Here is a 14,726-nt window from a genome sequence, read left to right as displayed (position 1 = left end):
AGCGTCTGTGAGACGTCCTTCTCTGCATTCAGCTGGGGAAAATGCTCTATCTTTATTTTATAATTTCATTTTCAATGTTTACCCTTTGACTGTTTTCTAGTTTTAAATGGCTCTCCGATTAGGGTAGGCCCATCCTTTTGCCAGAGAATAATAGTGAGATCTTATAGTCACAAGTTCCTTCCACACTAAGGGGGATCAATCATACAGGGCATGTCCATCACTTGTGGGAATTCTGCACATCACAGCGTGTCTGCAGTTTTTCTCTAAGGTGAAGGTTGTATTGTTCCTTAAACCCACATCCAAAAAAGTTGCCATGGACTTTACCTTGTACTCTGTTATCTGAAAATTGTTCACTATTTACTAAAGCTCAGAGAACAAGGAAGCAATGGACCTGGTGAAGACAAAAGAGTCAGCAGCTCTACTACTCTTTCTTCATGACCTAACAGGTCTAGTGCTGAAGGAAGTGTTGATGGTAGATCAGTATTGTGTGAAACACACAAATAAGAATGTGATAGCAGGTAATCCTGAAATTTGGATTTAGAAAAAAATGGATTTAAAATGGATTTGAATTTTAAAAAAATTATCAATGAATATTCTAATTTTGAAAAACAAAATAAACAATAAAGTAAAAATAATACTTGCCTTTCAGGGAAAACTGAATATGCTGACTTGGGATACCCAAGTAAGGGCATCATGCTCTCAGTGCTTTTTGATCTGCCTAACTATACATTTGGGCATGACCAGAAGTACTCCACCACTATGTGCCAATGTATATATGAAAATCCCTACCAGGCTTTGAAGGTACGAGTGAATTATTTGAATGAATAGGTTTATCACACTCTTAGGACACAATCTCCTCTTAAAGGACCTCCCCTCCCATCAACTTCAAACTATAAGAGATAACTAATAAATGCATGAGCAAAAATTAACAATTACAAATATAAAACATAATATACACATGTTTTATTACTTACATTGGCATTACTCAGAAATAGACAACTTTTACTTTCTCTCTTAAGAGTGACTTGACCATGAATGGAAAAGGAAAATTCTTATAAGATGAAGAATTTTGAATTCTACATTCACTGGGTCTATTTTTTTAATATGTTATTTATTTTTGAGAGAGACAGAGAGAAAGCAGGGGAGGGGCAGAGAGAGAGAGAGAGAGAGAGGGAAACACAGAATCCAAAGTAGGCTCCAGGCTCTGAGCTGTCAGCATAGAGCCTGATGCAGGACTCCCATGAACTTTGAGATCATGGCCTGAGCTGAGGTTGGACATTTAATCAATTGAGCCACCCAGGTGCCCTTACATTCACTAGGTTTAAAAGGAGTGATGCCTGGAATGAGCATCTATGTTGATTCCTAAGCAATGGCTAATGGTTTGTTTGGGTAACTTGAAGAGAGAAGATTAAATAATTGGCCATTAAACACAATATGGATGAATCTCACAAATACAATGTTGAGCTAAAGAAGCCAAGCACAAAAAGAAAGAAAGAAAGGAAGGAAGAAAGAAAGAAAGAAAGAAAGAAAGAAAGAAAGAAAGAAAGAAAGAAAGAAAGAAAAGAAAAGGGAAAAAAAGCCAAATTATGGAAATAGCCCAAGTGTACAGTGACTGATGAATGGATAAACAAGATGTGATACATATATGTGATATGTTATGTACATATAGATGTGTGTGTGTGTGTGTGTGTGTGTGTGTGTGTGTGTGTGTGTGTGTATACTCAATGGTTGTGGTGAATATTGACCAACCATAAAAAGGAAAGAAATCTTTCCATTTCCAACAACATGGATAGAGGTAGAGAGTATTATACTAAGCAAATTAAGTCAGAGAAATACCATTTGATCTCACTCATATGTGGAATTTAAGAAACAAAATAAACAAAGGGGGAAAAAAAAGGGAAGGTAAACCAAGAAATAGACTCTTAACCACAGAGAACAAACTGGTGGTTGCTAGAAGGAAGGTGGGTGGGCAAGTAGGTAAAATAGGTGATGGGAATTAAGGAGTGTACTGGCTGTAATGAGCACAGGGTGATGTATGGAAGTGTTGAGTCACTATATTGTATGCCTAAAATTAATATAACTAACTGTATGTTAACTAACTGTAATTAAAATAAAAACTTAAAAAATATAAAATTAAAAAGAACTATTTTATTATATTCACAGAGAGTTCAAAACCACACAAAACTAATCTATGTTAAAAGAAAGCAGGAGGGTCACTACTCTTATAGAAACTGGAAGAAAGTGTACTAGGGGCCTCCTGAAGCATATGCAATGTTTTATTTTATGTTCTCAGTGCTTCTTGTACTGACGTGTCCAGTTTGTGAAAATTCATTGAGCTGTGCCCCGATTGTTTCTGTAGTTTTATGAATGTATGATATTATCAAATAAAAAGCCAAATAATTTCAGTGAATAAGTAATTAATCTCAAGAAATGTTTTGGAAGAAACCTGTAGTTGGACCTCTAGGAGTGGGCCCAGAACATGAAAATGTATCTATTCTTATTGTAGAATAATATCTTAATAATCAGGTAACGGGATAACAGATTTTTTAGATGTCAGTATCTTCTATGAAGACCAGAATTTGCATAATAAGCTCATGATTAAAATATGCATGATGGTAGAAAGGAACTTTAAAAACTAGATTTCCTCTTCTCAAGATACGCTAGCCACAGACAGTAATGAATGTGCAATTAACAACAAAAGTAATTAAATATTATACCTCAACATGTCTCCATACTTCAGGTGAATCGCCAACTATGTGGTGGCTTCCTGATGCTTACATTAGAAACTTTCCATGGCTGGGGGTGGGGGGGTGGGGTGTGGTGAAGATTTGTTTTTTTTAATCAGATAGAAATTTATTGTAGACGTGGATTTTATTTTCAGACTATAAACATGCTTTCTCAGGAACCTCCAAATTTGGATTAACTAAATGCTTCAAAAATTATTATTATGCCTATTCCATAAGCATTGTCTCCAATTAAGAAATTTACTTGATGGGGCAACCGGGTGGCTCAGTCAGTTGAGCTTCCGACTTTGGCTCAGGTCATGATCTCATGGTCTGTGAGTTCCAGCCCCGCGTTGGGCTCTGTGCTGACAGCTCAGAGCCTGGAGCCTGCTTGGGATTCTGTGTCTTCCTCTCTCTCTGCCCTTCTCCTGTTCACGCTCTGCCTCTCTCTGTCTCTCAATAATAAATAAACATTTTAAATAAATAAATAAATAAATAAATAAATAAATGAAATTTACTTGAAATTAAAGAAACAATTCTTTGAAACCATTTATTCTGCTACTCCAATGACTGAAGCAACTGTCTTCATTAAAAAATTAATGAAGATTCAGCTATAGTTTCAGGAGAATGACTTATCTGATAGTAGATAAGTAGAATGACTTATCTGATGATCAAGAAGAAGTGGAGATTTTGCTACAGAAATAGGAGAATCCAAGCAATACTCTGGGGTGTTTCCATGTTATAACAGGCCTACTAATAAGTATTAGATAAGACAATGTAATAGGATCCACAGAGGCTCCAATAACAAAGGATGGATAACTTCGTTCAATTCACAAGTTAAAAAAATAAAGAAATATGACTTGAGAATATTCTGACCAAAGATAAAGTTATATGAAATAGAAATTAGGAAAAAAAATCAGTGACAAGTTTCCTTCCTCTAATCATTTCCAGCATTGTTTATGCTTACTCTATGTCCTTTCTCTTGCTTTTGTCCACTATTAAACACAGAGTGTATTGGCTGAATTTGTCCACAGATCACAGAATATTGAGATACTATAATGATCGAGCAACCAAGAAATAGACATAATCCAGAGAACACAGGCTTCATCTTTGGAAGTAGCAACCAAAAATCACTTTTGTTTTTTTTTCCTGTGGTAAATAGAATAAGATTTTTTTTCAACTGTTGAGACACACTGTGTAAAATAGGAATATTTTAGGCATTATATACACAGAAAAAAGAGTGAGTGAGTATCTGCCTAAGACTGTGGACAGGTAGGGTATGGAAGAGAATTTCTATTGTTTTTGCCTGATTTTTACCCCTTCTTCTCCTGGAAACAGATCCCAATATCTATGAAAACAGGCAGAGGCAGTATGTGATGCAGACTGGCTCAAAATATCTCCTGCCCCTGACACTCATATAATATGCAATTCTGTGAATATTAATCTATCATAAAGAGGCTGAAGATTTATTAAATTACATTATTTTAAGGCTCCACCCTGGTGAGACTGCCCTTAACTCTGCTGTCATTCCCAGTGATTCCCTGAGCTACCTTTCCTCAGACATGAATATTTAGCTTTAACTATTTCACTATTCTTCATATAATTCTCTTTCATTTGTTTAAGTTAGCTGAATCTGAATCTTTCTGTGATTATTGTTAATCTGGGAAACCAAAGAGTGTAGGTGCTACTAAATTAGAGTAATAGCCACAGCAATGTGCTTTTAACATTTTGTATCATTTTTACCAGCAATTAGTTCGCCAAACATTTAAGAAGGCAAAAGAGTTCTGAGACACACAAATCTCACTGAAAGTTACTTTCTGTTTCACTGAGAGATAAATCAAAATTTGGTGTCACTGATAGTGGTAATTATGTTGCAAAAATTTTGGTCACCAACATCAGAAACTATTTAAAGTACTGAAATATGCAGATATGGTTTAAATATAGCTATTGAGTTAAAGCTATTTTACTAAAGCTTTCTATGAACCTGGATTAGTGGTTAGAAAAACATAAAGTGATTAATTAAATGAGCTAATGTAAAGATGAAAATGTTATTAATATTGCCATTATAGAGGAATGATCAGGTACTTTGTGCATAAATTCTTACTTAGAGGTAAACAAAGTCTTTCTGAAGGTCCACACAGTTATAGGCACATAATAGGTGCTTGATGTATGTTTTCTAATTGTGTGAATGACTTAATAGAAATTAAACCTTGAAGGATATTCTTCCGTTGGATATAATAAAAAAAATATCTGAGATAAAAGGTTAATTATCTAAAGAAAATTAGAAAAGAAAATATAAATTTAAAAGACAAATAAAAATATTGGGAAAATAGTCATAGGTAATTTAATAAAAGTAGATATTTTTTAAAAATATAAGATTATATAATCTTTTCGCCTCTCCAGACATTTACTGAAAAACATGCAAAGGATTTCACGTTATAAAATAGTAAAAAACAATTGATATGTATTTTGGAAAATGTTCTGTGTTCTCTGATGTTCTACTAGTGTCAGAACAAGAATGCAAATTTAGCCAAAAAATTAGATGCTGTCTTAACCACTTTAAAAAATAAAAGTCCCAAATGAGAGAAATAAGAAACCAACATTCTTTTGGAAAGTATTTTAGAGATTTAAGAAGCATCTTTTTTCATTTCCCTCCCCTAGGCCTCTTCTTCTAAGCAGTAGCTAAATGCAATTCATTCTATTTTCTAAAATCTTTCTCCAATCTCTACTCCTCTCCACTGCCCACAGCTTCCTCTTCAGCTTAGTTTAACATCATAGCTACCTAAACTCCACAATTACCTTCTATTTTTCCCTCAGCCTCCAGTCTTATTCCCTTTGATACATTCTCCTCATTCTGCCACAAAGCAAATTAGATCATGCCGCTCTTCTGCTATTGTAATACAATCTCTTTTACCTTACTTAAAATCAAACCGATTAATATGTTTTTAAGACACTTCATTTACTTTTGTGTTTCTGTTCCATTACTTATCCAACTTCATTTTCCCTTTCCCTGTCCTTCAACACCTTCTCCCATTCTAAAACTCCCGAATCTGAGTTCCAGGCACCCCGACTTCCATCTTCCCATGTTCTAACCTCTTGACCTTGGCCCAGGTTTCTTTTTGCAAACCATGCTTCCTTTAATCTGACTAAACTCTAAGCATCCTAGATACAGATTCAGTTTTGATATCAATCACTTAGCCATTAATACAACTAGTTCCTTTCCAGTAAACTCCTATGGAAACCTACAATTAGCCTATAACAGCAACCTGAATTTGGTTTCATTTAACCCAAATCAAGTGTAGATTTTAAAACTGCATCAAAATTTGCTTTGATTTATCATTTAAAAATGATTTGAAACCCCCCCTTTACAGCTTTTAATATTTTTGTTTTCCTTTAATGATTTCTCTACAAATCTAATCTTTTCTTATCTGTAGAGTTCATGTTACCATATCTGCTTTTTTGCCTTCTTATGATTTTTCTTTAACTAAAGGCATACTTTTAGATTTTAAATAATGCTTTCTAGCATGTAAATAATTTTACCAGGTCATACCCTGAAAATTACAACTATTTACAGTTTATTCAGAAGCCACAGATATTTTTGACCATATAGTATTTGCAAAGAAACATCTAAACACTCCGTGTCCTTTTCTATGGCATATGTTAACATAATTTTTAAATAAAAAGAGACATTTCATGAACATCAACTTTTTTACCCAAATATACTGAAAAGATCAAGAGCATACTGACATTACATTTTATTGGTATTTATAGAAATAGGTGGCATAATATAAAAATGTAAAACTTGATCTATTTATCATTTTCCCCACTGGATATAATATCACTACTTTTACTCTAACCTCATTCAGAATAACCATTCATGAAAAGTATCCACAAAAAAGACTGCAATAGATTATCCACATCTATTCTAACATACACAATTTTCTCCCCTTTTTTATTTAGCAGGAAAGATTTTATTTAAAGGAGAATGAAATATGACCTCACAGCTCGTTGAGTTCAGCCCTGCAACTGGCTCTGCACTGATGACATTAAGCCTGCTTGGGATTCTGTCTCTCGTTTTCTCAGCCCTCCCCAGCTTGTGCTCTCTGTGTCTCTTTCAAAATAAATAAATAAATTTTAAAAAATAAAATAAAGGACGATGAAATACATCCTTTGTCTGCTAAATGCAACAAGCTCATATTCTGAGGAACATGAGCTTTTTAAGAACATAAAAGTTTCTTCTGAAATGTTCTATAAGGAATACTATCAGCTGAATTTTTCCCAGAGAGATATCTATAATATTCTACTTTCATCGAGAGGAATTTTGAATGTTTAAAACAATATTTAAATAAAAAAATAAAGAGAAATGCATGGTTAAGATTCCATTCAGATTTAAAATGTAAGGTATTACATAGCAATCTTCTGGTTCAGGATCCATTAGGGAACATGGGTGTGGAGGACGAAGAAAGGGCCATTTAAGATTATCTCCATTTCATAAATAAAGCGATGGAATCTTAACTTTCATCCACCATAGAGTTAGCTAAGTATAGAAACAATATTCAAAACTAGATCTGTCTCGTTCTCTAGTCTGTGATTTGAAACAACATGTACTTCCCACCACCCATTGCACATGTAGCGATTTTATTGTAATATTTGATTTAAAAATCTTATGCATAATATTTTATAACTGTATTACTCTACTATTAAGAGATAGTCAGTGGTTAGCTAATTACTCCAAGTAACATTTAATTATATTAGAATGACTAATAGGGATTCAAAATAAATAATTAATAAAAAAAATCTCTAACACCGCCCTGTCTAACCAGTGTGTCAGAGGGTCACAGGTCAGACCCACTGGTCAGAGGGTCTAACCAGTGTGTGACCCAATGCTGGGTCACAGGCAGAGGACGAACAAGGAAGTGAGTCCTGGAGTAAATCCTGCCTAGGATTTACCTTTTGGTGTTGTATGATAGGGAAATATAGAGATTTGGGACTGGAAAGCCTCTTTGGTAGGAGGGGCACTCAGGGGATTTGGGAAACAGGCTATTGACCAATCGGAGTAGGAGAATTTTAATAGTATAACAAACGATGTGTCTATTCAAAAAGCATGCTGAATCTTTATCAGCCTGGTTTTAGGTGTGCTGAGATGCTGATTGTCTCAGTATCTCAGGGCGGTCCAATAAGGTCTGGGTAGTCAGTTGCCTCATCTGCCTGGAACCCCTGTTGTAGTCTCCTCTAGGCACAAGTAGCCTAGGTCAGAAACCTCACTGAGCCATACTAATATTATTTTTCTGTGTCTATCTTAATGGCATAATCTGTGAAGAACTTTTCTAAGTCAAAATAGAAATGTGTCACCCACTACTTTATGCAATCATTACTTTTTAGCTAATTTAAGTAACGTGCTTTATTATATTTACCTGTATTTATAATATCTTTGCCGCTGTTGTTTATTAACCAGAATATAGTCAGGTGAGGCAAGAAGCTTAGGTTCTAAATTTAGCTTCTGTAAAGTACTTTGTGAATATAGAATATAATATTGATTCCTTTAAAGTTATGTATTGCCTCATCAGTAAAAGAATGAGATTGTAAGAGATTTATTCATCCAATTAACAATGATGTGTTGGGTTTTTGCTAACCTTTAAAATATCCTGTTTCTGTGGCATCAGAAACTTAGATGTTTGGAAAAGAGGAATTGTAAAAGAAAAATTTGAGAAAAAAATTCAAAATCATACGTTAACAAATTTCTTTAGGTGAGGTGGATTGTTATTACAGAAACAAACCAATAAAGGAACCCAATTTCTGAAGTCAAGCATAACTCACGTTTCAACTTAAGTTTTCACACGCAGTCACCAAAACAAGTCATTTCATCTATCTAATCTTCAAATTCTTTAGAAGATATTTGCAAATGACATATCAGATAAAAGGTTAGTATCCAAAACCTATAAAGAACTTATAAAACTCAACACCCAAAACACAAATAATCCAGCAAAGAAATGGGCAAAAGACATGATTGGACACTTTTCCAAAGACAATATGGCTAACAGACACATGAAAAAATGCTCATCATCACTCATCATCAGGGAAATACAAATCAAAACCACAATAAGATACCACCTAACACCAATCAAAATGTCTAAAATTAACAACTCAGGCAACAACAGTTGTTGGCGAGGATGCAGAGAAAGAGAAACTCTTTTGCACTGCTGGTGGGCATGCCAAATGGTGCAGCCACTCTGGAAAAGAGTATGGGGGTTTCTCAAAAAGTTAAAAATAGAACTACGCTTTGACCTAACAATTTCACTACTAGGTATTTATCGAAGGGGTACAGGTGTGCTGTTTCGAAGGGGCACAGGCACCCCAATGTTTATAGCAGCACTATCGACAATAGCCAAAGTATGGAAAGGGCCCAAATGTCCATTGGCCAATGAGTGGCTAAAGAAGATGTGGTATACACACACACACACACACACACACACACACACACAAAGGAGTATTACTCAGCAATCAAAAAGAAATGAAATCTTGCCATTTGCAACTATGTGGATGGAACTAGAGGGTATCATGCTGAGTGAAATTAGTCAGAGAAAGAACTATCATATGACTTCACTCATATGTGGAATATAAGATACAAAACAGGTGAACATAAAGGAATGGAAGCAAAAATAATATAAAAACAGCGAGGGGGACAAAACATAAGAGACTCTTAAATATAGAGAACAAACTGAGGGTTGCTGGAGGGGTTTTGGGTGGTGCAATGGGCTAAATGGGTAAGGGGCATTAAGGAAGGCATTTGTTGGGATGAGCACTGGGTGTTATACATAAGGGATGAATCTTGGGATCTACTCCTGAAATCATTATTGTAATATATACTAACTTGGATGTAAATTTAAAAATTAAAAAAAAAAGAAAAAAGAAAGAAATTGGATTAGAACAGTACATACTGGCCATTGTCTGCGCCAACCACCCTGGCTGGCCACACCTGGTGCTGTACTGCAAGACACCTAGGCTCTCGCCACCCACCAAGACAGTCTGTTTATGCCGACCGTCTCTGCCCCACAGAACCCGGAGCTCAGGCCGGCCAACATGGCTGTGCAGATGGCACTTATGGCAGTGGGGACAACCTCTGCCAGTGCGAGAGATTTAGTCTGCGTGTGACGGGCTGGCCCTGGCACCTGCTCCCATAATGCGGTGCATGGTGCATCATTAATGACAGACCATCATGGCTCCAGCAAAGCTGTGAAACTCACGAGTTCAGCTCAAGAACCTGGCCAGAGTGCTCATATCACCACCTTCTGCTATCACCACCTTCCCAGGTCAGTAACGAGCAATGTTAGCATACATAGCACATTTCTGTCACTTAGGAAATCAGTGTCACAATTTACAGTTTGTAAGCATATTTTCATATTTCATTCTTTGGAAGTAACAGCTGAAGAGAGGAGAGGAAAGTTTGTGAAGATTGTAATAGGTGATGAGCTGCCACCTGCCCAAGGTATCTTCTGAGAGACACTAACCTCTTTGTGGTACTAGAGCAAGGTCACTGGATTAAAAAACAAAAACAACGGTGCCTGGTGGCTCAGTGGGTTAAGCATCTGAGTCTTGATTTCTGTTCAGGTCATGATCTCAGGGTCCTGAGATCTAGCCCCACGTAGGCGTCCATGATGAGTAGAGATTCTCTCTCCCCCCTCCAAATAAACACATAAAAGGCATAAAGCAAAATGGACTATGTCCTCCTTCAAGCTGCCACAGCCATACTGGAAGCAACTGTCTGAAAGTGGATTCTTTTGGAAAAAGCTAGCATCGAGTCACTATGAACATTTCTTTTAACCTAGGCCTAACCTCCAAAAGTATGATCGAGAACAGATTCTATTTGCAGTGGCATTAATTGTAAAAGGAGGATCGTTAGATAAATCTGTTAACTACAAAAGCATTTTTCGTGAAGTCAGCTAGTTGATTAGCGGCAATCCCACTGTGCAAACTATGGCCCTGTTTTATTCTAATTGCACTATTGAGTGAACACTCAAGTTCAAGTAACATGGGCAACATTGAACTGAATATGGGATTACAGAAGAGTTTTTCAGGAAGAAGACGTTGTCACATCTTCATGGTAACTGTTGACATTCTACAGGAGTTCATCAGGTGGGGCAGACTCAGTATTCAGATGTCTTATGTATTTCAGCAGCAGTTACCTTGTACTCACCAACCAGGCCTTTAGCTGGAACTTTCTTCCTCCAAATTTGGGTATACACTATTAGCTATGTTTGAATCTTCACAAAATGTGTTCTTAAAGCCAATAGAGCCCAGGCAGGAGACTCTTTTGGACAATAGGGTTATGAATCTTTTCCTCACAGTACATGGAAAAATCAAAGATTCAGATATGGCACAAGGTTCTCTGCAGTGCCTTGCACAGTTAACATCTCTTCATGGACCCATGTTCAACCATAAAAGATCCCTAGATGATTGTGGAAGGATTACTGAATGCTATCAATGAAATTGAAATGAAAGATCTGGAAGTTGTGGGATTCTCCAGCATTAATCAGCAATGTGATAACTCCAAATGTCTTAAAGCCATTCCAAATGAACTTTTCTCCTTTGTTAACTGCCTCAGATACCTCACTTATTCTTTGGATGAAATGCTGCATTAGAAGAAGTTTTGATAAGGATGACATGGTATACATGGAAATTTGTGACAAATTGCTGGAAGGAATACTAGCTAACTTGAATCCAAGATGACAAACATTGCCATAAAGGCTTTTTAAATTCAATATGCAGTTCAAGTTTTTAATTCCTGTATTTGGTGCTACCTAAGAAATTTGACTGCCAGTGGTGTGGAGGAAGAAGAAATAAGTAAATATATCAAAAGAATGATCAAGACCAGCTTTCAGATCAGCTGCTAATCAGGCTCTATGCTGACAGCTCAGAGCCCGGAGTCTGCTTCAGGTTCTGTGTCCCCTCTCCCTCTGTCCCTACCCCATTCATGCTCTCTTTTTCTCTCTCTCAAAAATAAATAAATAATAATTTAAATAAATGCTCTTGAGTCTGCAAGTGGAGGCTGATTAGCCTTCCAATATGAATAGTTACATAAAAAATTGAACTAGCTAAACCAGACCGTATAAACTTTTAAAAGAAGATGTAATAGCTTAGAGTTATCACTTGACGTATTTTATTACTTCTTTCCTTCCCAATAGGTAGTTACTCCATTGTAATGTTAAAATTCAGGCTTATAAATGCTGTTTATGAGACTATAAAGAGGTTGTTTTTATTTTTTTAATTTTTCTTCCTTTCACTAATCTCTCTTTGTCTTGGCAGTCAGCTCAGTCTCTCACCATGAGAAAGAGACAGACGTCAGCAATATGTGGTGAAACAAGATTTAAAAAATAGAATACTCTCATTTTAAAATAAGATAGTTTTAATGTTAATTACTCATAATTACTCAAACTTTTCATTGAAATCCATCCAATGAATTAAAGAATAGTTGGCTTGAAATTAGTGTTTGAAAGTATTCTATCTTGAAAAATATATGGTCATGTATATGTATATTTTTGTAGATTAGATAGGCTATGCCTAAATTTTACCAATACAATTTAACAAAAACAGTACTAAACTTATTTTCAAATCATAAATTTATACCTAGTTTCTCAGAAGATTCTGTCATGCCACTCTGCTGCCCTTCCCTGCTGGTTACACGAAATTAACAAAATTGATTTGCTGAGATATTTTTCAGATATTCTTCAAAGTCTTCAAGTTGGAGGGGGGTGGTCAATGAGATACGAACACAATTATCATGTGGATTTTAAGCTCCAACACTTACTAGGTATGTGAATTAGATAAGATAAACCCTCTGAACCTCAATTTCTACATTTTAAAAATAGAGAATAAATTTACTGCATAAAGTTGTTATGTAGATTACATCAGATGATGTCAGTCCCTCTTACACAGAAACTGGTAACAAGGACACACTGGAGGTGTTCTTCTCCTGCTCTGTTGTTGAGGATACTAGTGAGTACATCTGTGTCTAAGAGGGAAGAATGCAGGGGCTTTTATGGGTAGATATTATTACTTCTAGTAATAATAATAATTAGTATTGATTGTATTCTGAGGGCAATTGAAGATACTAATGACAGGTATCAGCCACTTCTCATATATAACATGAATGGGGTGCTTACATTCCCGTTTAATATTATATACAGAATTAAATTCTTGCACCCATTTGCACTACCCAAATAAATAAGGAATTGATTAAAAGTGGAATGCTAATTAATCCATGAATTGAGAAATATCCTGAGCTTAGATTTATTTAGCTTTCCAAATTAATATGAATTTCCTGGTTGAGTTATCGCCCTTTAAGGACCTGTAGTCCATTATATAAGGAAACAGCATTCCCTGTTCTGGATAATTCTAAAAATGTCAATATCTATTTCTATTCTTTTTAAATCAGGGATTTAAAAAATTACTACCTCATCAAAGATTTATACAGAGTCCAGTGTATCATGGCCCTTTATATTCATTGAAGTTACAAAATTCCCTTTACAAATCAGTATTTTAGAAGATATCCTTGACCCCATGATGAGATTTGAAAGTCACTTTGATGTTTTCTGAAAAACACCAGCAATCTGACTATGGATAATTTATTTTGTGTATCAATAGCTCATTCCTTCCTATTGCTGAGTGGCATTTCATTATGGATATGCCCCCATTTGTTTATCCATTTCCCAGGTGGGGGGCATTTGAGTTGTTTCCAGCTGTTAGTGATTTGAATAAAACTGTTAATCATACAAGTATCTGTGTGAACACAGATTTTTTTTCCCCCTTGGATAAATATCCAGAAGTGAAATGTCTGGAATGCATACATAATTATATGCTTAGCTTTATAAAAAACTACCACATTATTTTTCCTAATGGTTGTATCATTTTGTATATTGACCCGTTTATATATGAGATTTCAAGTCTGAATTATTCTGCCTATGTCCTTAACCCAAACTCCATCCCATTATACCCCTTGAAACTTCCTTCCTATTACAAATAATATAATAAAGCTTGTAGAATAAAAAGATCTTATTTTTTTTTCCTAATTGAACTTAAAAATTTGCTAAAGATGTTCTTCATATTAAAGGCCTTCTTTAGTACAGGGCCACACACCATCATTTACCTACACCATCAGAATAAACGAGTCAGGCAAGTGTGGAGGTGAGGGAGTCAGCATTACTTTGTTAGTGCCACTACTGAACCTTTACTTCTCTACTCTTATGTAAAAAAATAAAATTAATAATAATAATAATAATAATAGGAGGAGCCAAGATGGCGGAAGAACATGGAAGTTTTTTGTGTTTCTCGCGTCCATGAAATACAGCCAGACCAATACTAAACCATCCTACACACCTAGAAAACTGATTGGAGGCTTAACACAACAATCTGCACAACCTGAACCACACAATTCAGCAGGTACGTGGCACAGAGAGGTGAACTTGGGGAGAGAGAAGCCTGCGGCAGGCAGGGCCTTTGCAGGCGGAGAAAGGACAGAGACTGGGGCGGGGGAGAATACGGGAAAAGCATCCCTTCCCAAAAGCAGCTGGAGAGAAAGTGGGAAATTGGAAATAGACTCAGGGACTATACTAAAAAGGGAGAAAGGAGAAAGGAGAGGGCTTAAATTCCATTAAGACTGGAAACAAGGGGAGCGTAAAGGCTGCAACTCCGCAGCTCAATACCTGGCGGTGCTCTGGTGGGAAGGGCGAATCCCCAGGAGCAGAGTGGGGTCCGGGAGGTTCTCAGGCCACACGGAGAAAGCGGTTCCACTGCTGGAAGGACATTTGGTAGAGACTGTTGAAGGCGCCTGGTCACAGCAGAACCCAGAGAACAGCCACATTCGCTGGTGCTGGAACAAGGTCATTACGAGTGCAGCTGGGTGCCAGATGTGTGCTGTGATTTTCCATAATCCCTGAAAAGCTGCTGCTACACTATCTTGCGAAATTTTACCGGGGCGGCTGTCACCTGGCCGCAGTCTCAGGGCGC

General features: G+C 36.3%; 1 pseudogene; it reads left to right on the top strand.

Annotated features, from left to right (window-relative positions):
- The first annotated feature begins 9,755 nt into the window (after positions 1–9,755).
- Positions 9,756–11,694, top strand: LOC123385147 (annotated as a pseudogene).
- The last annotated feature ends 3,032 nt before the right edge of the window (positions 11,695–14,726 follow it).

This window comes from Felis catus, chromosome B1 (assembly GCF_018350175.1).
Source record: "Felis catus isolate Fca126 chromosome B1, F.catus_Fca126_mat1.0, whole genome shotgun sequence".
NCBI lineage: Eukaryota > Metazoa > Chordata > Mammalia > Carnivora > Felidae > Felis > Felis catus.
Note: the sequence above shows the minus strand (reverse complement) of the source record. Positions and strands in the feature narration are given on the sequence as shown.